This window comes from Motacilla alba, chromosome 14 (genome assembly GCF_015832195.1).
Source record: "Motacilla alba alba isolate MOTALB_02 chromosome 14, Motacilla_alba_V1.0_pri, whole genome shotgun sequence".
In the NCBI taxonomy this organism is placed as follows: domain Eukaryota; kingdom Metazoa; phylum Chordata; class Aves; order Passeriformes; family Motacillidae; genus Motacilla; species Motacilla alba.
The window spans coordinates 10,291,694-10,319,061 of NC_052029.1; the positions used below are offsets into that span (position 1 = coordinate 10,291,694).

General features: G+C 42.8%; 1 long non-coding RNA gene across 1 annotated transcript; it reads left to right on the forward strand.

The window, feature by feature from the left end:
• The first annotated feature begins 22,440 nt into the window (after positions 1-22,440).
• On the forward strand, positions 22,441-25,947 carry LOC119706815. The gene is made up of 2 exons (XR_005258609.1): positions 22,441-22,825; positions 24,029-25,947. It is a non-coding gene; the product is annotated as an uncharacterized LOC119706815 (long non-coding RNA).
• The last annotated feature ends 1,421 nt before the right edge of the window (positions 25,948-27,368 follow it).

Below are 27,368 nucleotides of genomic sequence, written 5' to 3' on the forward strand. Positions count from 1 at the left end.
ATGATGATAGTCAGGTATCTTTGATGTAGTTCTGTTTATCTGAAAATAACATAAAATCCTAATTCTTAGCATCAAAATCAAGTAATATGAGAAAATACTTGTACATGCAACACCAAGCCTCCATGAGCCAGCATTCAGCCAAAAAGGCTCTCTTTAGGCTTTAAGCAAGACCACAATGCCACTATTGAGTCAGGTTGTGCCCTAAGCTTTCTTGCTTCTTTATATTTTCCTTGAAATATTTCTTTGTGTTTCTGTCTCACACATGGTGGCAGAAAATACCACAGCATTGTTTGCTATGGAGTAGATGGCAAAACTCCTTTGTTTACATTTGTGATGTTAGGTGATATTATATATGCTGGGGGGTGAGAGTTAATATTTTGTCAACTTACTGGGACTGTTAAAATCCAGAAATCCTACTGTGTTCTGCTTTTCCTGAATGAGAAAGAGTCTAATAGTTCTTTCCATAAGATACACTCCGAGGCTTTGATAAAGGATCTAAATCACAATAAATTAAAGAGGGGCAGTTCAAACAAGCGTGGGTCTGGCCTAATAACAAGGGTAAAATACACACAGCAATGCAAGCAAAGGGAGATTTATACCCAGTTTCCTCAGGTGGGTTTGAGTCTGTACAAAGCTAAAACTGCTTTCATTGGGTTGTTTTAAGTTCTCTGCGCCACTGGCTCACAATGAAGCACTATTTGCACCTACTTTATCTGTAGTACATCTATTACATCAAATCAACAGGAGGTGAGAGAGGCTTGTACTAAATGACTGCAGTTCATTATTTAGCTGTGAACAAAGGCAGCGGGGGTTGATTTTGGCACCTGAGCTGCTCTGGCTTCTTTTGCCTGCAGAGCCCTGGTCGTGGGAGAGAGCAGTTTGCTCCCAGGAGCAGCAGACAGGCCAGTGAGCCCTCAGAACACTCTCAGGAGCACACGCACGGCCACGTTTTCCTGACAGGCTGCTTCAAGGGCTCTCCAGAGCGATTTGATCAGGTCCTCCAAACCCTCTTCACAGTGCTTCTCTTCGCTCCTCTCCCTGTGGCATTCATCACGGGCTATTTTATCTGGGTGAGAGAGGAGCGTGCACATGGCTTTGAGTCCATGCAGTGCAGCTACAAATAGACTGCTAGACAGGTCCCTGGCCTCGCTTATCACAGTGAAACGGCTGGAAAAGAGCTCTCCTTGAAAGGCCAAGGTGATCCTGGGGCATCACACCCCAGGCAAGTGCCAGCCCTGGCAGGCAATAGGGGACGTGTGCCCTCGCTTGTCGCAGGGCAGGGCCAGGCCTCGCCTGACAGTGTGTGTAGATCTGTGCTGAAAAGCCTTTGTGATAGGAGTGGATTGTCCAGGGATGGCAGGAAGGGTGCTTGAGATAAGGACATGGCAACTGTGTGGCACAGCACAACAGCGATGCTGAGGAAAAGCCACTCCAATTCCCAGCTCCTGTCTGAGTGTGAGGGGACACTAGAGCCAGGGGCGATCCTCACCGCACTGCCAAGTCCTTGCCACTGCCCCACTTCCCATCCTCTGATGCCTCAGGGTTTAGCTTTTACATTTTTCAGATTCCGTGCTGCTTTACTGTGTACTTCTGAGCTTCATATTAGGGGATGGTGAGCTCTCTTCACAGAGAAGGGAGACAAAACAATTTCTTCTCTAGCTGGGGACCAAGGACAAATGATCCAGATCTCAGGCCCAGGAGCAGAAACAATGGTGGTCTGAAGAGAGAAAAACAATAAGGATGTGACTTCATAACCTAAAGCTGTAACTGGACAATTAACTCCAATATGCAAATGGAGCAGAACTTATAAAAGGGACAGACCCTGTGACAGGTCATCCATTTTGTGACCATTTTGGGTCCATCTTGGGTGTAGCCCTGGCTGGGCTCTTGTGCTGCCCAAGGTATATCCATGGAGGCCTTCTAATAAATCCCTACTTCATTCTTCAGCTCTGTCTACTCTCTGTTCTAGGTCAGCCTTCACAAAGCATCACCTCCACCACAAACAAAACCCTGCAACAAGTTGCAGTTGTGTCTTTTTGAGATATCTATTTTGATCTTGTTCAGCAGCAAAGTGCACCCTTTACCCATAAATTTTTAGAAGTTTTAGAAAGAAAAAAAGCAATTATGGAAGACCAAAAGGAAGCTGGTGAGAGAACAAGCACAGGAAATGGTGTCTGCTGCTGGTTTCCAGTTTGCTCAGGGAAGTGGAATGGATAGCACAGCCTAAGAAATTAACATGGTTCTATTAAGTAATAGGCATGATTTACTGTATTTTCCTTTCCATTCAAAATCATCCACAAAAAATGGCCAACAGTTCCCTTTGCAGGAGCAGGAACATTGTCATATGTACCAAGGGGGTCACTGAAAGTAAAAATAATTGTAGAATTAGGTAACTGTGAATAAGATCCTTTGAGCAACCAGGATTTCATGAACCTGGCTGAAGGAGGCCTGAAATGCATTGGAAAGTTACTGTGCTCAAATGCAATTTTCACATTTTCCTATTACACAAAGTAAAAGATACTTTGCCTACCAGAAAAGTGCCTGAGCTTTACTGTAATAGAAGTTGAGAAGTAACTCTGCTGAAGCCATTGGTGTGAGCTAATGAGCTGTGAATATACTTTAATATATGAAACAATACCTGGACAAGGATTCCTGTTGATTTCAGAGGGACTATTTGTACAGCCAGTTACTGCTCTGTACAAGTCTATGAGCATGTGGGTTTCTGCTAAAATAAGATTACATGTCTATTAGACTATCCAGAAGCTACAACACTGCAATATATAGTATTACCATGCACTGGAGATAGGTCCTTGGGAAATTATTCAATAGAAATATGTAGGAGACCAATTTCCTCAGTAACAGCAAATCTTTCAAGCACTGCAGTTTAGGTGAGGATTCAGCTCTTGGAATAGAATCCATTTAACTTTGGATTTGGAAAGAACAGTGCTGGAAGTTAGGGAGCAGCAGATTTATGTGTCACTGGATTATAGTGGTGAGGCTATTTTGCAAATAACCTGCCCTCTGAAACTGCTGACTGTAAGATGCTTTAGGAATATTGACATTTTGCCACAAGTAAAGAAAGCTCACGCTCAACTCATATAATCAGATGACTTAACAACACATTTTCCTTGCATTAATGAAACAATCCCTGTGTCCTCATAACAATTATAAAAACATCTTTCACTTATTATGCTACCCTGCAGCAATAAGAAGGGTATTGATCCAGGCCTACGTTTCATTTACAAAAAAAAAAAAAAAATCTGGGGAGAAAACAGAGGATATGAAATACTCTAAAACATGAAGCAAATGGCTTCATCTCAAAGAAGAAACAGCCCTTTGAAGAAAAGTAAAATGCTCAAAGTATCTTAAGAACAAAGAAACACAAGCACATGGGTCCATGAACTGCTCTGGAGTAAACTATTTCGTACTGCAGTCATAATAGAGGCTCAAGCAAGGGGAAATCTTCCTTAACAAAACAAAACAAAAGCATGGGAGGTCACTCCAGGGAGTTTTATGTGGTTTATGCACGGGGAACTGAATAGAGACAGGCTGCCTTTTTTCCCCTGAGAATCACAGGGCCCTTGCTGGCATTGAGAACTGGCTCAAGAATTCCAGAGTCTCTATTCAGCCCTGCCATCCCTGCTTCAAAACCTGGGCCCGACAGGGATCTGTGATGACAGCACAGTTTCCATACCAGTGCTTTGGTAACCTTTCCAGTGCTCTGCAGCATTTACTCCTGAACTTGCCTCGTTGATGGGGAGAGGACAGCAAACACCCAGTGCCGATGCTCCAGGACAAAGTCCTCTTGATTGTCCTTTCAGCCTTGCTCCTTCTTGTAGCCAATTGTTTTAATATTGGATCAGAAAAACCGGCTATAGGCAGGGACAGTGTTATTGCAGGTGCATTTAAAGAGGGAAAAAGTTGAGTTTCACAGCCGAAAGCACTCCTGAGAAACCTGAGATCTGTCACTGCTTACACAGAAGCCCTGACGCCAATGTCCTTTTGAAATACTGCTAATTGTGCCCTGCCTGCAGCACCAGTTCCATCCATGGCACATGGACAGCTGTGAGCATGAGGAAGTGCTGCCTTCCTCTTCCCCAGGGGTCATTTGTTTCCCCTATTCCAAAACGTTTCAGTATTTTTATATTTGCTTTCTGTGTTATCTTTTCAGGTGTTCAGCTCTTGAGGAGCAATCTAGGCTCTGCTTCCTCAAAAATGTGTCAATGACATTGTCTGTATCACTGAATTCTAAAAATCACAGTTTCAGTTGCTACAGCTTTTATTGCATTCAGCTTTCCTCTTTTTCTGAGGTAGAGTTGTTTAATTTCCTGAAACTTAGTAACAAAATCAACACAGAAGGCCAGAGCTGGTCCTTGTGTTCTAAATACATATTCAAAAACTCTCAGCTAATTAGTGCTAAATTAAAATGCAAGAGGAATATCCTTTATTTTTAGGTTATATGGATAGATCACTTACTTTCTCTACTGTTTCTGAAGAAAGATCAGCCACTGCGTGCTGTTAGTGCTGCGGAGAATAATAAAAAAGTCATCAGAAAATGATATCTTGATAAAACACGACCTTTAAAGCTGAAGCTGTGGGAGCAAACCAAATAAAAAATGTTTTCAGAATGCACACGAAAAGGTCTGCAATGAAAGGAAAACTGATTATTCTCACATTGTTAATTATTTTAGAAGATTGATGCAATTAAATTAGGTATTATTTTAAAACAGTGGGATTTCATACCACGCTGGCTCCATTATTCATTTTTGAATGAACTTTTATTTTTTTTCTATTTACGAAAATACTGATTTTTATACTCACGCTTTTCATTTTACCACACATACCATAAAACAAGGACAAAAATTTTCGCAGCACGAATTGATTCCTACCTGGTCACTTTAAGCCATGTGGTCTTCCTCCCTTGTAATTACTGACTATGTCATTTGAAAGGTTTCTAGCAGCATACAACAGCTGGGGTCATTCTTATTGCTCCTGAGTAATCTTGTTTGGTACAAACACCCGAATTCACAAAGGAGCCAGCCACTGTCTCAAGGTTTCTGTGCACAGAAGCTCTCATGCAGTGAAAAAAAAAAAATAAATAAACCCCAAAGATCTTTGCCAGCATTATTTCATTTTCTTCTCCTCAGATTCTTGTCCTGATTTTTAAATTACACACAAGTGGTCTCAAAGTACTTAAGCCAAGGTCAAATTTTTTCTATGTTTTTGCATAATGCCTTAAAATATGAATTTCTAATCTCTTATTCTGACTGGGTAGGTCATCTGCCCTAAATATAACAAATAATATTAAAATTCAGGCTTTACTGATGTTGAAATTAAATGAGCGGCTGTGGGGATGAGCAGGGCTGAGGGGGTGCATGTGTGACCTTTTTCAGTAATCCCAGTTTGGATCTATAGATTAAATCTATTCTCTTTGAAGAAATACATTACCACAAAACCCCCAAATCAGCCAGAAAATGCACAGCATCAGCAGCAGAGGGTTAAAACTTGAATTAGGTTGTGGAACCAAGTCAGTGGGAGGGGGGTCTATTCTTAATTGAACTGAAATCCTGCTCACAGCGAGGAGAAAGCCTGTGAAACACCCAGCTAGGTTTTAAATGTTAGTCACATCCCACAAGGCTTTCCTGGCTCTTGTGGATTGGGAAGGTAGAGCAAGGGCAATGAAGGACTAAAATGTGAAGTTAAGACCCAGATCTGTTGAGGGCTGCAGAATTCCTGAGGCCAAGGAGCCGAAGGACGAAAAGCTCACCCCATGGGTGTCACGGCAGCAGCTCCATGGAGAGACTGATGGATGGTGATTTGCACTTGTTTTCCCAAGGAGGAATTCCCTCGGGATGTGGTTGTTTGGGACCAATTTAAAGCATCCCAGTTTGCTTCCCTCTCTTTCCTTTCCCTTTGTACAGGGTTCTCAGCAAGGGACCAGTCTCAGCTGACTCCTGCTGGTTTGTGTGGCAGGATCTCAGCTTGTCTCAAACCCCAAGGCACCCACAGACACCTGCAGGAAAGACACTTGTTACATCCAGCCAAAGGCAGATTCTCTAGATAATCTTGCCAGAAGCAAAATTCTTGTTAATTTTCCTATTTCACTTGACATGTTATTAAACATAAAATATCAGTGCAGTACAAAGCACACAAAAGAACAACATGGACACATTTCTAAGATGCTGAGAAAAACAGACTTTAGGTTCACTTAAGTTATTACTAAATTCCTGAAGGAGAGGCAGGATGTTTTGTCTCTTTCTACACATTTATGATTTCTTTCTCCTCTGCTCTTTGTGAGCTATTCAAACAAGGTGGGAGAAGTTTCATCTGAAATTTTTTATCCAAATTTTTCTCCAATGTAAATTTGTGAAACTGAGTCACCCAGTTTACTGGGTTTATTTTCTTTTAATGTTGATGTCTTCCTTTCTTCTTTATCTTTTCTACAACAGCTGGCAGTACTACTGCCAGATGCCACCAAAGTCTACAGAGTATTTAAAGCAGGCCAGCCCTAACCCTGGGCTTGAAAGAGTGATGATGTCTCAGCAGCCAGAGGACACAGAGGAAATGAGTGAGACAGAAGGAGCTTGTCAGAGAGCTACAATGTCAAACTAACAAAATAACAGACCAGAAATTCAAAATGCAGCTTGGTAACTCCAACAGCAGGCAGATGTGCTCACACATTTACTTTTTTTTTTCTGTCCTTTGGTGGAAATTAATTTCCTTGACTGGTTCTTGGACTTCACACATGACTGCAGAATTTCTCTGAATCGTATAGGTAAGAAAAAAATTTGGTTTGGAGTCATCATGAACAGAAAAATCTAAGGACAGTCTTCTTCCTTGCTGATGGCCAAGGCAAAGGTATGATAAGTAGATGAGGAAAGCAGTCTGGCAGATGGCCATTCCCACCTGGATAGCTTTCACCTGTCTGGTGAGGTTAAATCATCCTGGTCCTGCAGTCAATGACAGCCAAGGTGATATAAATCCATGGGTTTGTCCTCTCTTAGTGGAATCAATGGAATTACAGCCTTTAGCCCAAGTCCAGAGTGCTAAACCCCCTCCACATCTGTGCATCCTGATGTTTTCACTGCTCCGTCAGGAACTGGTGTGCTTACACCTATCACACCGTGTGATTCAGCAATGTGATTCTCCAGCAGCTGATTTGCAGTGAGGATTCATTTTCACTTCCAGAGGTTTCTGGAAGCTTCCAAACGGGCAGAGTTGTCCCTTTTGATTCTCTCTTTCTGAGCTGCATCTCGTGGTGCACTGTTGAAGCCAAGTGGCCTGAAATTTAGGCAGAGGATGATTTCCAGGGTGTTGGCCATTCACTGAGAGTTAGAGCTGAGGCAGTGGCTACTGAAGAGCCAACTGGAATTGCTAATGGTAAGGAGCTGAAGCCAAAGTAATCCAAGCCAACACAATTATTGGAAGCCAGCGAGACCTGTCTCTGGGGTCTGTCCTACTGAACATATGTTTGGAACTTGAAAAAGGAAAGGGACATCTCAAGGGACATGAATCAGACCAGTTGAGCAACACTGGAAACTTGAACATTGCTACAAAGCCAAAATGTCTTTGTTTTAGCATATCCAAAATTTATTAAAGCAAAGTACTGCAAAATAGCAGAGAAACAAAATCAGATCCGAATCGATATTTGGAATAAAATGTTGACAAAGAGCACAATCTATATGCCAAGTGTTCCCTTAGGAGCAGACTAATTTTGTGCAGACATTCCTGAATAGGAGATACATTCATAAAAATCTCTTGTCACTGGGTTTCAGCACAGCATGGGAACTCCTCACTGAATTAGTTTCCAGCCACGACTCAATCCTCTCCTGTCTCTCCCTTTCCCTCTCCTGCTATGACCAGCTGGGAGCAGCCACTCCCTCTCAGGCTCTCCACAGGGGTTAATTCTTTCTCCTGTGTTGTGCAGCCACTGGGATTGCCCTGAGAGTTTCCAAGGTAGAAAGAGAAAGTAGAAGTAAAAAGCAGCTCCCTGCATGATCTCTGAAGCATGCAAAATACAATAGTAATAAAAATAGTAATGAGCTCATTATAATAGAGATGGTCTCATTAGCAGTGCAAATGCCAATCATATATGTGGCCAGGTTCCTGATGGTGCAGGGAGTCCTTTAACACTGTTCTTCCCTGTTCCAGAAGTAAAAATCCTATTTTAAATCATCTATTTTTTCCAGTTCTTGGGTTGCTATCCCTCCCTTTGCTCCCCAACAGGCCACTGCAGTTTATAATGCCCAGACACATGGGATGTGGGGGGGTGAGATGCACATCCCTGTGCCCTGCCAAGGCCACTGCCTGCCCTTCCTCTCCAGGCTCCCACTGCCACAAGAGCAGGGAGAAGAAAACTCCATCTCCTCCATTGGCAAGATATATCTTGAGCATGCAATGGGAAAATGTATTTGGAAATATTTTAACTGGGAGGAAAACAGTTTCCATCAATGTGCTGGTAATGAATTTAGGGCATTTGCAGATGCACAGTAAGAATGGGGATAGTAACACAGTTTCAGACATTTTGGGCCAGTGGGAGTGCAGCACTCATGACTGTGCATGTCCTGCTGCTTCAGACATTCCTCCCAGGAAGCTGCAGTGCAGGGTGGTGGCATCTGCCTGTGGCTGGAGTGAGGTTCATCCTTCCTCTTCCACTCCAGACAGGTGGTCTGGCTTCCTCCCTTCCAAAGTTTGAGGCAGAAATATCATCTTGGCTGAGAATGTGTTGGCCACTGATCATTCTCAGGGAAGAAACTGCCAACCAGTACACCCTGTAGACAAAATTTTTGTTTTCATTTGTAATCTAGGCTACCAGAAATGTAGAACTCCATCATGATCTGCCAGGTAATAATGAGCCATGCTCTTCAAAAATGTACTTAAAATTGAAAGTGATTAAAGATGCTCCAGCCTGCAATTGCCTATTACTCACTTGTGCTCTAAACAGTTCGTTTTTCACATCATTCCAGGGAGTTGGAACTCCTTAAAGCAATGTTCCTGGTAATGAGGGGAGAGCAGCAGCAGCAGCCACTGAGCATTATCTGTGCTGCAGCAGTGTCAGGAGTGCTGCCTTCTGCAGATGACAGAACAAGTGTGACAGAGAGGCAGCACCTGGTCCCACTGCTCAGCATCTCACTGTCCAGGAAGTGAACACTCACCAGGACCTCAGCTTGGTTCAGAGAAACGCTGGACTTGGGGAGGCTTAAACCAGCTTGGTCTGAGCTTCTAGAATCAGTTTTGGACTCAGAAGGGAGCTCTGGTACCCCTCAGGAATATGGCCCTGCTGTAGTCTGGGCAAAATTGCTGCCTCTCTGAAGTTGGCCTAGGAATAAGAAAAGGCTTTTAGGAATCTATTTTTAGATTTTTTCATCTACTTTTTAATTCTGAAGCATAGTTGAAGTAGCTATAACAGACAGAAACATCCTGCCACTAAACCTCAACACTCTGCCTTTGCCTTCAGAGCCTTTATTCTGTACACATTTTTGATTTACCCATTTTACTTTTCAGACAAAGCTAAATGAGACCTAGGTTTTTTTCTTCTGCAAAAGCAGTGCTACTTTGGTCAATAAATGTATCAGAGTGATACCACAATGCTTAAATAAAGTAGCAATATAAATAAATAATTTTCAAAATCCCAGGCACTTGAGACAATCACTCTATACCAGACAAAGTAATTGCAAGACCAAGTGCTGTGGTTGTCCTGGCTGCCTCCATGCCCAACCCAGAGCACAGAATGAACCCTAATAATGGCTCAAATAGTTCATGACAGTGAAAAATGCAATTTTTATGCATATGGGCTCCTCTGGCTGGTAGCTGCCTCCCTGCAGAGATACACCTACAACACGCAAAGAGCATTATTTCATGTGTGCTGTGGGGTGTTTTTAGTTGTACTTCCCATTTTGCCGCTCAAGTTGTCACCAGGACATCCTCACCCCACCTCTCCTCAGGTTGCTGTCACTTATGACACTGCCTGATGGGGCCAAATCTCCTGAAAAGAGCCAGAGAGGGAGAGAAGGGAGCAATGTTGGCAGAGCAAAGGTGGGGTGGAGACCCAGGGCTCCAGGCTGTGCTCTCTGTGCTGGGTGCAGCCGTGCTGTGACACATCTGCAGCTCTGATGGAGACAAACCTATGCTGCACTAAGCATTCCTTCTCTCTCCTGTGTCTTCTCAAACTCTCTGTGATCAAGTTTAGTCTGCCAGGGCTTCTGTATTCATAGCTTGCCTTACACGAGCCTTTGGTTTGGCATGAGGCTTCATTTTAGCTTGGAAGAGGATCTTGTGTCTCATCAATGCTATTTCATCTTTAAGCAGAGGGCAGTGATCACAGCTGCTGACTTTGTGAGTTTTATCACAATAAAATAACTGTAATAATAGTTTTTACCTGTTTGGAAATAACTGTACACACAACAGTTTATAAACAGCAAGTGGCAATATTACTAATAATTACCCCTGCTGCTAATGACAGGGACTTATCTCAATATTAATAAGAATAATAAGCTTGTTCAAGATGACTTCATCTCATTTAAGCACAAAAATTAATCTCAATAATAAGGAAAAATAGAAGTATAACCAGTAAGATGTATGTAAAGACTACAGAGAAACTGTGTCATAACTGTGGTGAACAAAATAAACGTGCCTTCTTACTCTGGTATGCATGATTAAAAACACCCCAAACCTTAAGTTGTATAGGATGTATTTATGCAAGGGAAAAAGCTGCAAGGGTGAGGATACTCCTGGGCTTTAAGGAACAGTGAGTTCCCCAGTTGGAGATGGCAGGAGGCTGCAACATGGCACAGAAGCAACAGGGACACATCTGTCAGCTTGGGCAAGGGACAGCTGTCCAGTTCTGAAATGTCATCCCACTGCTGGCGAGGTCCTGTGCTGCAGAGGCTGCAGAAGAACAGGAGCTGATTTCCTGGGGAGGAGTTTGTGATGGCTGGAGCTGCCCCACGTGCCAGGCACAGCTAAACCCCCCCCAGGATCAGCAGATCTCCCTTCCGTGCAGAGCCTGGAGCTGCCTCTCACTGCTGCCCATGCAGGGCAGGCAGAGAGATGTGTGCCTCAAAGCACAGGAGGACAGCTGAGAACACGAGTGAGCAAAAGGAAATGAAAGAACAGCAACTACCAGATGATTAATGGCACCGATATGAACCCTGCTGACGGCGCCGAGCCTGGGCACCTCTGCTGAGACAGATTAACTTTGTCTCCTGAAACATGGGAACTAAAGGAAGAGAAGCTACCCACTGGGAAATGTCTAAATCCATAGAAAAGTAATGAGAATGTTTGGGCTGAAAGAACTGGCTAGAGAAAAATTTTGGCAATGTCTGCCTCTCTTTATCTGAGTGCTTAACAACCACTCAGCTCAGCATGCAGATTTTGGGTTACCAGATGCACGACTCCTGGCTAAAATGTCAAAAGGCAGTAGCACAGAAATTGATCTTCATTTTTTTCTGAAGTGGTTTGAAAACCTTCCTGAGTTGTGTTTTTCCACCCTGACCTATATTTCTGTGATGATTTATTTTTCTGTTGGTTTTTCTTTTTTTCTTTCAAAGGATGGCAGAGAGCACAAGCTTTGCCTTGGCTGGGTTTTCCCACCCTCATTGCCCCCATCTCTGCATGGTAAAACCATGGCCACACTTGGGGGCAAATCCCTCCTGGACCACCAGCCTCTCATCTCACTTACAGGATTAGAGCAAGTTGTTCTGGCAACTTCAAAGGCAGTAAGAAAAGGCCAATACACATTGAAATACTTGTTGCCTGAGCGTGTCTCTGTGTGAGACATGACAAATTTTCCATCATGGATTTATGGTGTATTTATTCATGTCATAAAAAAAAAAACTGCTCAGTGGCAAGCAGAAGTCACTTGTGGGTTAGCCCTGGCATGGAATTTCCACAAAGAGTAAATAAGAGCTTTTCCCATGCCTTGGGGTTATGACAGGGATCTGCGTCCTCCTTTGCCTGAGAGCACTGGACTTGCATTTACAAGTGATGTGAAATACAGGTCTGCACTCTGGAGCCGCAAAGAATTACCTGTCTGGGCCACAGCACAATGTGCACTTTATAAACAAGGGCATGGTTTCACTTTATGTGGCCGGGGCACTTGCACCCAAGCAACGAAACAGAATATAAATTTTATTGCTTTCCACATTTCCTTGTCTTGTTACCCTCCAGCTTCACTCTGCTGAAGAAGTTACAAAACTTTAGTATTGTGTCAAAACACTGGAGACCAGCAGGATTTTAAGGCCTGATTCATAACTCACAGAACATCAAAGGAAAAGTCCCAGTTTCCCGAGTTTCTTTTTCTCATTTCTGCATTTGGGGTCTGGCCACAGCTGATTTTTTGATATGCAGAACAAGCACAGCCCAAGCTGTCCAACTCTGGTGGCATCCTATTGGGTTGAGGCAGAAAAAGCCTTGCACAACATCTTCTCATGATTCATATTTTGGGGAGGAGGAACATCACCTCTAGGAATTCAGCTTTATTGGATACTGTAATCCAGAAGAGATAAAAGCACTTACTAATTACTGCTGGGTTTTGTTTCTTTGAAGAATTGGGTTAAATCTCTTTTGAAGGAAGATGTCTGTTTGTGCTCGTTAGATGTATAATTTAATTTGTTTAGGATTTTCTCCTTTTCTAGGGTTTTGTTCTAATGATATCTGTGCTTTTCCTTCTCTTTTTCCCCCTCTCTTTTCTTCCCAAAGTTATGAGCTTTCGATACACCCTAGACTTATTTTCTTAGTATAACAATCATCATCCCCAAGTTGGTGCATCTTCCTTGGGGCTTCATTTTTTTCTTCTTTTTTCCCCATTGAAAATTCATTCCCTTAAAAAAAGGGGGTGAGGGGGGGAAAGGGTGCTGCTCTTGCTTGTCTGTTTAATAATGCTGAGATTTCTTTGCTTATGGACCTTTCCTGGCTGAAACCTGTATTTATGCTACACTGAAGAGAGAACTCAAAATATATACTTTAGAAAAGAAAAAAAAAAAGGTAATATTGTAATTTATCTGTCAAGCACTACTATGCAACATTGCAGAAGCAGAGAAAATTGGGCTGAAAGGGAACTTGGGGCTTCATTTAATTCATAATTCTTCCCCAAGCCAGGACCAACTCTGCCTACATCATTCTTGACAGATGTTTTTCTAACCTGTTCTTAACAGCCTCCAGTGGCACTGGGTACACAACCTCCCACGGCAATTTCTATTAATATGCAACTGTTCTCACTGTTAGAAAGTTTTTCCTAATGTTTAACCTGAATTTCCTCAGCAGCAGTTTAAACCTGGGAGTTCTCATCCTGTTCACATGTATTTGATCTTGTTAAGTCAATCCAGCTGAAGGAAGTGGTTTAGCACAGCTCCCAGGAGCTTTCTGCACTTGTGTTGCTTTGCAATTTTAGACACATTTTGAAAAACCCACCCACTGAGAGCTACACCCAAAATGCAAATAGAGATCAGCTGTTTGGCCTGCCCATGCCTGACATCTCTTAGGATGTTATTGTGCTCTGGGGGGAAGAAGAACAAATAAAAACATGCACCAGGTTACACACTTGGGTTACAGCCTTTGAGAGTGGACTGGGTACTTCTGCACTGACCACATCAGGATTTGCATGATTTATTATAAGTGAACTCTTTCCCATTCCCCCCATCGTGAAAACAACACCCCAAAATCAGTAACACTCAAAAATAGGTAATACTTCTAGCTTGCTGTGCAAATAAAGAAACACTTTGATGGACTATCCTATTTCTCATCTGTGGGATGGGAAAATGGACACTGCTATTGACTCCTAGATGCTCTCATGGCTCTATAAATGAAGACTAATGTTGCAGTCAGCTTTGCCTGGTAGATTCATTTGGGTCAGACAAAGAGCCCTTCCTTTACCCAATTTCCTGTGTTAAAGGGAATTATTAAAAACCTCCAATACATTTGCAAAATGCTCTGAGATGTAAGTCTGAGGTGTGTCCTGTTTTATGGCTCTCAGATTTAGGGATTATCAGGGGAGTTGATGAAACTCCTGGGTGTAAAACTTCCCCCTCTATGAGGGGAAGCAACTCAAAGGCTTCACACATAAGTTTCTGACCCCCCTAAGGCTGAGAGGGATCTTATTTCTGGCAGCCACTGGTGCCCCCCAGCCTTTTCTCTTTCTCTCTGAAGCAGCAGTGGGAGCTTTTCAGGGCTTTTCCACAGGCAAAGGAGACATCTGCTAACCAGGACACAAAACAGCTGGGTCACAGCTCTTTTGCTGCTCCTGGCAGTGGCAGTGATTTTGCCAGCCCCTGGCACTGGCCTTGTCTGGCTATTAGTATTTGTTTTCATCATTAATTTTTTTACTACAATTCTAAACAACAATGGAATAAATTCCTTCTCAGAAGTGATTTTTTTTTTTTCAATTACTGCCCCCTTCAGCAATGGGAAGTGAAATATTATTGAGTTGGGGTGTGATTCCTTCATGCTGGGTGAGGGGCACGGGGAGCTATGGCCAGAGCAAAGTGGGTGTTGGAATCAGACAGGACAGGAAGGGGCTGCCTCAGGCATTTGGAAAAGCTGGCTTCTCTAGTTCTAGAGAGTTGTAGCCTTGGAGGCACAAACCCTGAAAATGTGGAGGTCCCACAGCATGATAGACCAAACTGGTAGGAAAGCAGGGAGGATCTATCAGACCACAAATGAGCGAAGAATTGAAAGCTTTTTTTTTTTTTTTTTTTTGATTGATGCCAAATGATTGTGTTGCTGGCCTTGGGAAAATGAAATACTGAACAACAAAACACCATCATTTGGGGCTAATCAAAGATTTCTTGCCTAGCCTCAAGCTGAAACACTTTTGGTTTGTTTGATCCGGAAAAAAAAAAAGATAAAAATATCACGGACCCATTTAAAAATGAGGTATTTTGGACTGGAAATAAAAAGAAGGACTAAATTACTTTGTTTTCTTTTCCAAGTTTTGACCAGCTTTCTTGTGTGAAACTGTTTCACAAATTTGCCTCAAATAGGTTTTGTCCAAGAAAAAAATAATACAATCACAACAACTCTTGCTTTAACTCAAGCTTTTTTCCCTTTGGCAGGGCACCATAAATGCATCATAAGGACTGCATTTCCACTGCCCTGTGATCCCTTCCATATCTCAAGGTGATGTGTCACGTCCCCCTGTGCAGGTCGAGCTCCTGCTGTTCCCAGAGTCACGGACAAGTAACAAAATAAATCCCAAACCTACCAAGCTCACATTTTGTTTTCACTGCCTGCTGAAAAGAGCTACGAGATTTGGCCCGCAAACCCTGAGACTCCTCCAAAAAGACGTTTGACTTTCACCTCCCTGCAGAAAATGTGACTGCAGCAGAGGCTGTGCTGAGGCTGCAGACACAGAGAGACCTCGAGCAGCACGAGGGATGGCTTATCACTTCCCTCCTAAGTGACAGATCAATAAAGGCTCTTCAAAACCAACCTCACAGGTCACACTGCAGCAACAAGCCTGTGAGCACAGGCATGGCTCAGTCTCACAGGTGGGAGCAAAGGCCCAATGCTGCAGTGTAAAACCTCAGAAGAACAGGGACAAAAGAAAGCAGCATAACACCAAGAGATGCACACTAATTGCCCTGTTTGCAGCACACCCCTGGAGCAGGAAGGTGCCAGTGGAAAATGACTTCTAGAAGGAACCAGGTGCTGCCCACAGCACAGGCAGGACACGGTCACTGGCTAAAGTGCAGGGTCAGGAACAAGATGTTTTTGCAAAGTGAGTACCTTAGGCTGGGCCTGAACTTTGAGCAATCAGAACAACATTTAAGAGGCTGATTAGCTGCCCTGAAGCAGACTGAGAAAGTCCCTGGTACAGACCTGAGTCAGGCTCTTCACTCCCACCCACTGTGGGGCAACATCCCACTCGTGGCATCACCCCCTGTGAGGTGACTCTCCTGGCTTTCTGGAAATTATAGTGCTTAGCATTCTCTTGTAAATACCGAAATAGATCTAATTATTCATTTAGTCAGGGGAAAGGAATCTCCTGCTGTTTTCTAAAACCAGGCAAAATGGCCAATTGCAGCAATGCAGGCAAGAAAGGCAGCCCAGTCCCATCTGGAGCACAAGCAGGAAGGCTCTCCCTCACTCTCCAGGCATCTGCCAGCCCTGCACCTCTCACCAGAAGTGTTTGTACAGCACAGCAGAAAATTCAAGGTTTATTTTTGCTACTCAATAAAACACACAAGCCCAAGCCAGTGAATTTTCCAAATCCAAATGGTACCAATGGGCACAGCAGCCCAGCCATAACCTCTTCCATCAGCTGCCTTGGAGGAGGGTGGATCTCAGCTGTGATGAGGTGCCCGGACAGCCTGGTTCCCATGTCCTCCTCTCGCATTGCTTTGCTCCTCTGTGGCTCATGGAGCAGAAAACAGGAGTGACAGCAGTGTGAGTGGCAGTGCCCTGCTCTCCATGGCTCCCTGGCAGCTCACTTAGGCTGTAATGAATGGGAACTGAAAGCTCCTTGGGCTGACAGCCCCAAACACCAGCTGTGGAGTTGCTCACACACCTATAGAGGACACAGGACTGAGTGCAAAGACAAAGCTTTTAATCACCCTGTGTGTTATCAGAACCCCTCCTACTTGCATGGATAAGATGAATGTCTTTGGGTCGCTGGCTCCTGACAGTGCTGCCATCATTCCTCCCTCTTTGAGCTTCCTTTCTCAGTTTTGTGTTTTTAATATGTCATTTTCTTTCTCTTTTCTTCCTGCAACCATTTTGCCCTGGTGTGTTGCTCCCCCCAGCATGCAGGGACGAGCTCTTTGCTCAACAGAGCCTTTCCCAAGGGACCACCATGTCTGCACCCACAGGAAACCCCTTCCCACCCGCTGAGGGGGATTCAGAAAGCCAAATTTTTTAACTTTACCTCTCCTTAATGAACTATCATTTCCAGCCCTTGCATGGACCAGGATGTTGAACAATCTGTTGTTTTGCTCTGCCCTTCCCTGTGTGTGGCTGAGTGCCCAGAGATGCTCCCATGCCATCCATGCCTGCAGATCCTGGGCTGCTCCCCAGGCCAGGCAGAGCAGAGGGAAGAGAAAGCACAAAGCCTCAAACCTGCCACCCCCCAGCATCATGAGGCAGAAGGAAATTCCCTGAGTTAAACTGAGGTGCTTGGCAATACAGATGGGAAACTCTCCTTTTGCAGATAGAGCATGACTCCAGATAGAGCTTTGTCCCATCATGGGACAAGGGAATGGCTCCAGCAGCAGAAAGCACAGATAATGGATTTGCCTCTGTAGTAATTGCATTAACTCCTTTATGGCTTGCTTTCCAGCCCAGAAATAATCAATAGAAGTTACAGAACATACTAAGTTATGCTTTGCTTGTTTTTCTAAAAATTATGAACAACTTCATGAGCTTGTTGTCAACACCAGAAAGGCAAACTAGAAGACTCCGTAATCTCTGCTTTAAGAATCTGACCATTGCCAAATTTCTTTCAAAGTCATGAATATTTTAAAACTAACATAGCCTGTGGTTCCTTTAATTTGATTTTTTTTCTTATTATTTCTCAATTTCTCAGCCATCCATATACCCCGGCATCATGATCTTAGAGTTTTCTCTACAACCACAAGCTGTTTTATAATTACAGCTTTTATTGTGTTCCAGAAATGGATGCTGTCAGTCAACATTTGAAAGTTCACAGTAGGTTTGTGACAGAGCAATCCTGAATCATCTCAGTTTATGCAGGAACTCAGGCTGTGTTTATTTTACTCCTACCCAGCAAAGCAGATATTGCTCTGAGTGTAGCCAGCTGAAGTCACAGCTGGTGGGTCAGCTCAGCTCTCGAGTCAGGGCTGGATGTCTTGCTGCTTACCAGCCTGGGCTGGTATTTCATGACCAACCTCAGGTCAGGTTTGTGCTGTTGCAATTCACAAATGCACAAATATTTGTTATGGTTTGGATCAGAGTCAAGCCTCAGCCAGCATTAGTTGCAGGGGGCAAAAACCTTTCCTATTGCACAAGGGAACACGCACAGGAAGAAAAGTTGGTGCTGTGGCCCAGAGTAAATCAGCTCTTGAAATTAAGACTTTGCTCCAGTGATGACTAATCTCTTTGCATAATTCCCCTCTGGATGTTTTGGATACAAACATGTTGTTTCTCCTGTAGCGCCAGATTTCAGAGGGTCTTTCTTACTATTCATGTCAAATCTAGTTGGGCTGCAAGTCTGTCTCAATAAAATGAAAAAATTGCTCATATTTGGAGACTCAGACATACCAATGTTTTCAGAAGAACACATCTCCCATTTTAAAACATATGTTTCCTCCTTTGTATCTGTTTTGTCTTTGGGTTTTTTTTTGCAGGCTTCTTAGGAAATGTGTTGGCATGAACAATATGTTTCAAGCAAAGAGAGCAAATACTTTCAGGAAACAAAGTTTTTAAAAGTCACAATGTTTGATTCATCATGGTAAACATCTGATTTATTTACTGTCCCTCCAGGATGGGCATCACAGTATTGCCCAAGACAGAAAGGCAAATAAAAACTGTTACAGTCCTGAACAGCAAATGCTGTAAATTATCTGTACCATATACTACATCCAAAAGCTGTTCACAGAAGGGTTTGCTATGATGACTCACTTACAGGGAAGCTGTCATCTGCTCAGGAGAATTTTAGGTGGCCAAAGGGAAGAAAAGATGCAAGATTAATCAAATACAAATTCCTCAGTGTTCACCCTCTTCCAACATCCCCAGAAGTGACCCATTGGCTGGATACACCCCACTGATTCTCTGCAGGGCAAAAGAACAGAGGTAAAAGCAGAATAAGACTTTTCTGTTCCTTTGATGCAACATTTATTTGTACTTCCCCAAATCATCCACCTGCCAGCATGATAGTCACTTATTTCCTAGACTTTCCTCCTAAAACCAGATCTACCTCAGGAAATGGGGACTGAACAGAGCAGCTACGGGAGTGAACAGGGATTTCTGAGCCTGTTCTGCAGAGGATCCAGTCTCCAGAATGGTTGAGGATGAAGGGACCTGTGGAGGTTGCCTGGTCCAGGCAGTCAACTAGAGTGAGTGGCCAGACTGTGCCCAGATGGCTTTTGAATATTTCCAAGGATGGAGAGTCCAAAACCTTCTCAGGCAACCCATGGCAGTGCTCAGTCACCCTCACCATCATGCTGCCCAAAGTTCAGATTTGCATCAGCCATGAAAAGCCTGAGACAGAGACAAGATTGTCAGATAAATTTCATTCACACCTTCAGCCCCACCTTGCCAGGCTAAAGCAGGAGCTGAAACAGCCCATGGGCTTTGGTCAATAAGTAAGCAACTGTGAATTCAATGGGTTTAGTGGATTCCTCTTCTGCAGATTCAAGCCCAATTGAGAGATTTGTTGTTATCCAGGAAACGCCTCTAGGTATCTTTCCTTAAAAATCCTTACAGATTATATCTGGTGTGGTTGAACACAGTCTCTGCTCTCAAAATTCACTAAAAACTTTGAAAAAATAGCTTTATGTTGTGTTCCAGGCTAAACTGATCTTTTGTATGGGACAAAGTGTCCCTCTAAAGTAATTTGTACCAGGTCCAACCCAACATGTGTTACCTTTTCCAGTTCTTATCCCTGTTCTCTGTGCTCTGGGTCACAGAGCTGGTTCCAGGCTCAGTGAGCTGCAGAGATGTTCTCTGCACGCTGTTCCCTTGTGAAGAAACCTCAGCCCTGATAGAACAACTGTGCCATTATTTGTTTTATTTCCACTGTCTGCTCCCAAGCACCTTCATCAGAGGCTTTGAGTTAGGAGTTAATTAAACTGACAGCGCTGCTTCAATGCAATTCAGTGCAAAACAATTGAACTTTTATCTGATCCAATTTCTCAGAAGTGAAACCAGGCAGTGCCTGGTTAGAGAGGGAGATCTGGAAAACACAGTCACGGGTCAGTGGGGTTGTGCTCCCCAAGACACAGCACATCAATAGCAGGAGTGTGGCTGGGCTGGGTGTGGGGAGGTTTGATGTGGAGATGGTGATGGCAAAGGGTCAGGGAGACTGAGGAGGTATAAATGGGGGAATTCACTTGAGACTTGACCTGGGGAAATCCTGTTCAAGAGAGTCATTTGAGCTCTTAATCAGAATCAGGGAGAAATGCCAATTCAAACAATTGTGAGGTGTTGAGTTTTTTTAACAAACTGTTTAAAATCACAGAATGCAACATCCCTGTTTAATATTTTTTGCTTATTAAATATAAAAAAAAAATCCTTAAATTACACCTTAGAGCCACAGCTCAGACACTCAGAATTATCTGTTGCCAGCTACCATGGGTATGTCATTGCTGTTGTAAAATCACAGCTTGACTGAGCATGGTGGGGTCACTGTGCTTCTCTCCCAGCCTCCATGTCTGGGGCTCTGGGCAGGTTGCCTCTGAAGTGAACTTGTACTGTGACTCAGTGGTGAGTCAAAGTGAGCTGACACTTGTTTCTCAAAGAATGGAATGACAAGAAATTATTATAAATTATAATTTATAAATTATAAATATACAATTCTAGCTCATCATATTGAGATAATAGACAGGCTTGGGTAGGATACAGTTTTTCTGTCCAAGTGAAGATGCAATTTTATAATGTCAACTCATTTTATCTGAAAAACAATGAAAGAAATCTTGCTCCATCTCTATCAGTGCATTTCCTTTCGTACATAAAATGTGCTTTGCTTGAATTTCAGCTTTGTTTAAAAAAACCAAATAAATCACTGTCCCTTTTTGCTTACATTTCCTTATGTGCATCTGAAATTTTACTTTAAAAAAAGAGAGGAGAACTTTTCAGGTCAAGAGATCTAGGAGAGAACAGCCTTCCTTGTCAACAAATTGTGTGAGGCAAGAGAAGTTTTTCAAACAGTGCTAGCAACTATGAGTAATTGTTAATACCAATGGTTGTTAAAGCACCAGCAATCAGTGTGATCAAACACAGCTCTAACACAGTCCTGGGAAACAATTCTCTGCAATTTTGACTGAACAAAGCAGTAACAACAACCACAGATTTTAACTCTATTGAATAAACAACCTCTCTCCTTCTCACTCGCTTGGCCATGAAAAATGCAAACAAGCAGCAGCAAGAGGTCAGGTTTTTATGGGCACCTGATAAGAGCAAAAGTGCCACAATTGTGCTCACTTGGCTCTTGGGCTGTGACCTCCCTGTGAGACACCTCAGCCACCACTGCCCTGGGTTATTTGCCATGTCTGTGTGGGGTGCACTCCCATACCTGAGCCTCAGAGAGGAAACCCACACTGTGTTAATGTGTGAACACTCTTTTATGTTGTTTAACCATTGTCCAACTTGCCTCAATCAATCTATTCTTCCACCCTCTGTGCAGCCATAAAAACAAACTATTTAAAGGGTGTTAAAGGGTTCCAACTTTTTCTTTTACTTTCTGCTTTATTAAGGTCACATTTTTCCCATAGTTTACTCATAAGGGCTTTCCACTGTGCTGTTCAATACCTCTTCTGACTAATTATCATTTTTCCATAGTTAAAGATGAGTGAGGATGAGATAAAAAATGCTGCCTTAGCCTAATGATATAAGATAGTATGAATAGATAAAACCGTTTTTACTCTGTGCTGGATCCAAGCCAAAGAGTCCATAAAGGTAAAGGAACCTTCTCAACAAGTTACTAATGTATATTTACAAAACAAATAACTGCAGACTAAGATAACAGGTACATTAATAATGTCTGGGAAGGAAATAGCATTTAAAAAATGGCAGATTTCTATGTTTACAGTACCATTTTTACATGTCTAGCACTATAAATGCCATGTTAGTTTCTTACTATGAGAGGATTTTCCACCACATTGCTCTATAAACTGTATTATTTTTCCCTAATATAGCATTCAAATTGTATTAACTATCCATATTAACTATCTGTACCATCAAGTAACAAATCATTGCATTGGCAAACTGCATTTCGAAAAAACACTTGGTCATAAGCAAGGATTTAAGACACAAATCAGGGATTTCAACCTGGCCTCTAGAACATTACAATAAAGGCTCTACCAAGATCAAAATGCAGAAACACAGCCACTCCTCTGAGATGAGACTCTTAAAACACATTGCTGTTTGATTGTAGTGTTTCCCCACAAGAAATTCTCCATTAAAAATCCTTTTGAAGTTATTTCAAGAAGCAGTCAAAGGGATCAGGGTATTTTCTTTAATTGTGCCAGTGAGCGAAGGCATGGGTCGGAGCTGTGCTGTTTGCTGGGAAGGAGTGACTGCAGCTGAATCAGGGCCTTAGGACTGGTGAAAATGAGTAATTTGAAAAGCACGAGCTCAGTTTGTACTTCTGCTAATTGACACAACACTCTGCTTGCTTAATATGGAAAGTCATGAGCTAGGAGATCTCTTCCCTTCTCCATCTCAAACCCAGCAGGGGTGGCTATTCTTGTGTGTGTGGCCTCCAGGAACCACTTACACGGATTTAGATAATCATTTCCAGGCCTTTTCTTGTACTTCCTCACACAGACTTTCCTACAGATGACCTTTGGGAGCTGGAAACTCTGAGTGTTGTGGAGAGAACATGATTTCCTGACTGCTACTGTAAGCGAACCTTGAAACAGCAGTCCTGCATCACAGCCCAGCAAATGAAAAATGTGAACAGCAAGAATGAACAGGGAATTATGGTAAAACAAATAAAGTAACTATCATCGAGGGAAGCTGAAAAGTCTGATCCTTCAAGACTGGAGGAACTGGTGCTCATTTTTGTACTCCATCTTTGCTTTTGAAAGCAGAATTTCCAGCACTTTCAAATCAAGTTTAGTAAAAATGGAAAGACATTGTCTCAGACTAGGAGAAAAAAAAAGCAAAACTGCACAAGTCTTTCCCACTGCAATAGAACAGATAATTTTTAAGTGTAAGACATCTCTGAATACTCATCACAAAGCACTTGGGTCCAGATGAGGGAGATCCCAGCATTTCACACAATGTTTATGCAGGAAATGGGAGAAATAGGAAGCCTATGGGGAAAAGATTTAATATTCCAGTTGAAAGAGGTATTAAAAACTGGAAGGCAGCATGTGCCACTTCCCATGGCAGTGACACTCAGCTGCAAGCATGCAGGCACAAAGCTCAGGGAGGGGAAAGGACTCCCACAAAGGATAGGATTAAGCATGCTGAGGACAGGATGATTTCAATTAAGGAACAGAGCTGATCCAGGCGTGGGCAAAAATATCTGTAGCAGAGAGAAAATGTCTTGGAAATTTCCCAGCACATCTTCTCCTGCCCAGGCTCAGGCTCTGGTGTCCAGCCTCACTCCTGGGCACACGGGCTGGGGTGAAAAACTGATGCTTTCATAGTGCTGCACAGCCTAAGTTGTCCTTCTCTTGGTCTTTGAGAGTGGTGATGACACAAAGAACAGAGGAGGCTGAGCTAAAAGCCTCTGAAAGTCATAGGTAGCAAATGGATAAAAAATTCAGCCTCTGTCTCTGTACTAAAGGGTTTTTGCACTGAACTAAATGAGAAGTACAGTCAGCCTCCAGAAGTGTGATTAGCATAGCAGGGCAGCAACAGGCAAGCATGAAGGAGGGAGAAATGCTCGTGTCTGCTGAGATGCCTGAGTGCACTGGGAGGGTTTTCACTCCCTCTGCCTTGAAGTCTCCTTCTTTGAGCACCACAATGGGAATTTCTGCCCCTTTGAAAGACTGCTTTGAAGAGCTGTACTTGAATAAAGTTATCCCATACACCACAGATAACTTGCTACAAGTACATCTTCCCAAAACCTCTAGTGTGCTCTCCTAATGAAATAAATTTATTTTTTCCATGCATGTATTTCCAGAGATGCATGCCAGGAGTATTTAGACACACAGAATCCTGAGCACACAAGTCAGCTGGGGGACCTGACAGAGCAGCAGGGGCTGTACTCTGCTCCTCAGCACTGGCACCAGCAGCTTTTCTGCTTAACCCAAGGCAGCTCTGTGTGCTCCAGGGAAAAGAGAAAAAAAGGGTAAAAAAAAAATCAGAAATCAAAATATCAAAATCTATTTTTCACCTTAGGGGCAAAACAATGATAGGCAAATTCATCCATCTCACAAGATTCCTGTCATCATCTTCTCTACAGGTTTGGTCTTTTCCCCATTTCCACTACATGTGTGTAGAAAACAGCAGAATGATGAAAGATGAAATAAGAATGACTTGATTGACAAATTCAGAAGATAGTATATAGTGAAGACATTCTCCAGAATTATTTAGCAACAAGATGTATCTTGTGTAAATAAGATGGAAGGTTTCAGCATGGCATGGAACCATCTCTGTCCATCTGGCTTTGCAAGGAAATTATGTGGGGAAAGTAGAATCACACTTCAAGCAATAAAAAAAAGAATCACTGAAATGATATCAGTGAGATTAAAACAAACAAACAAAAGAGAATCCTGACTAATGCCATCTAAAAATATGGAGCTGTTCTAGGAAATATAAAAAGAAGTGAGAACTGATGGAAATGAAGAACCAAGGTTTGGATTTAGTAAACGATGCTTACTTGATTACACCCATATGCAGTCACTGATGAGCTCTTGAGCAGAACTGATGAAAAATTGGATTGTTTACATGTATCAAACGGAGCAAATGGGAGTCTGAACTCAATGTGCCAAAAAACCTTGAGAATAAAAATGCTAGCAATAATTGCTACATTTTATGTGTCAATAGCACGCCAGCAAGGATTCTGCATCAAACTCTGGCCAATGGGAAAAGGTTGGGTAAGTGAAACTGTAATATCACTTATCTACCAAGCAGGCCACCTGATGACTGACAACTTTAATTTCAGCGTGAAATTGGCTGACTGGCTGTTGAAACATCCATCCCTTCTGACAGGGATGGTAGTCTCTGGATATTTACTACTAGAACCTTCCACAGTCGCCCTCCTGCTGCACTTATCTTCATTTCAAGCAGCAAAGAGAGGGGCCTTGGCCAAAATCACAGCTCTCCATGGAGGAGTGGGGCAGTGATGGCTTCTCATGGTCTCCAGGTCACATTGCCCCTGCCTCTCTGGAAAGGTCCTTGTGCTCATGAGAAAATATAAGTTCTGGGGAGCTGTGTACCCAGAGCACGAAGTGAGGTCTTTGAGGTAGGTGTGGGAGTAAAACTCAAAGAGATTTATTTTATATGAAATGAATCAGGATCAGGATCAGGAGTGCAGATTTTGGAGACCCACCAGAAGAAAAAAGCTTCCCTTTGTTCTTGGTCATGACCCTGCATGAGAAAGATGTGAATGTGGTGTTGCCCTGGGTTAACAGCACTCATTGTCTTACAGCACAGAATGCTACCATCAGTCTTTTCAAAATAAATACTAATTGGGGAGAGAATAGTCAAAATAACCATGACTACTACATGCTGAATATTGCAGGGTTCTCCTGCCTGGAAAGAAGAGATATTTAAATATCTGATTATTATCTGTAATTTGGTGAGCTGGAAGAAAAGTGTATCTTGTTTTTAAGCTGCAGTCTCATAGTTACAAAGACCTGCTGTGGTCCTGAAGCTGACTGCTTTGGATGTCTTTGCTTATTTAGGATCTTCATTAGTACTTGCAATCATTTAATTAGTCTGTTTTTGATATTTGCCATCCACTTTGGGTTGAGGGAACCTTTACAGCTAAACAACAATTAAAACAGAAGCCAAAGAGCAGATCCCCAAGCCCTTCCAAATCAGCCTTGAATTGTGAGCTCCTTCCTCCAGAGCAGCTTTCCACCAGAGGAACCACCAGCAATTCCAGGGGCTTTGCCACAGCACCACGTGCAGATTTTGCTTTGCCTCCAATTCTGCATTTAATCATACTGAGAATTCTCCAGAGCAGTCCAGGTGCTGCTAAAATGTTTGGTCTCATGGCACCCAAGAGGTCCACAGAAAACATTCTTCCATTAACTGCAACGAGGGACATTCCATCAGTCTGTGCCTGACAGTCCAAGAGCCATTCCTTGGAAAGAAGTGATTAAAAAAAACCCCAAAATTAGAAAACATGTCTGCCTAAATAAAAGCCTTCCATATGATTTTCTGGCTGTTAGGATCCTATTTGCCATTTTGTTTCTGCTGTTTTGGCTGCCTGGTGCCCCAGAGTAGCTGTAAACCTTCCCCACAGCAGCTCTGCAGTGACTTTGCTGTGCCAGAGCAGGACACTGGACACTGGTGGTGTTTAACTTTCCTAAAAACACCATCTCAGCAAGGGCCTGAGGGAATGGGAACGTGCATATGAAGCCTGAATGCTGCATTGACTTTTGGACTGCAACAGAAGGCTTCCACAGAATTGAAGGATTACTGCTAATTTTTGTTCAAAAAGGCAAAAATAGAACTGATGAGGATAACGCGTACACATAGAGCATGCTGAACACTGCATCAGCCCAGAGACTATTAGCACATAATTAATTGAAATGGCTTGGCACTTGGGCTTATGCTACTGACACCATGAGAGTTAATGTTGGCCCATTTTCCATGCTCATTACAATCCATGTCAGTAGGATGGACACATTTGAAACCACTTCCCTCTCTTTGTTGCAGTATTTGCCAATAGCAGGAGAAATTGATGCTGTGAAAGGGAGAAAAACATCTCCAGCATTGCAATGGAAGAACAAATTATTCTCTGGTGCACATTATAATTGCAGCATAATCTGGTCAGAGAAAATTAACTCCTTCTTCTGATACGGTCCAGGGAATTGTTCTGTGATGCTATGAAAGGATGCTTTGATTTGTGGTGCTAAGTAATCATAAACAGCCTTGGCTCTCATAAATACATGTTTGGGGGAGCTTGAGGGGCTGTCTCTCCCAAAGCTTTTAAGTTTGTAAGTTGTGAAGTCATCTCTCAGCAAGAAATTTTTTCCCCTTCTCCAGAATCAGATCTGCAGAGCAGAACTTCCATTTAATTTTTCAAGTTTTTCATTTTTTTAAATTTTCATTTTTTTGTTAAGGCAAATGAGTCTTGTCTTAAGGGTGGGTCTTAAGATTCATGAAGATCTATTCCTGATTAAAAAATCCCAAAAAACTAGATGTGCAGTCAGCCCTCAGTGCCTGGTTAATAGCAGAGAGGTACTATTAAGGTGAGTACAGAACTTCTTGCTGGAGCATCCCACCAAGATCAGCCTTGCACAAAGCTGAGTGTCTCCTGCTTTGGAAAACAACGCAGGAAAGGTAGATGTGTATAAAAATGAAATAAAGAATTAAATAAGTACTGTCAGATTGTAAGCTTCATGAGATAAAGTTTCAGCTTCTATTCTGGGGTGAAAATTTAGCCCCTTTCAAAATAAGGCTTTGCCAAAAACTATTTTCTTCCCCACTGCAGTAGTCAAAGACTGTGGGAAAACCAAAGGGCTGTTGCTTCTCAGTTTAAGGACTTTCTCTGACACTGCAGACCAGGGCAGATTGTCCCTGTGGGTCCCCTGAACCCAGAGGGGCTGCACTGCTTCTCCAGCTGAGGC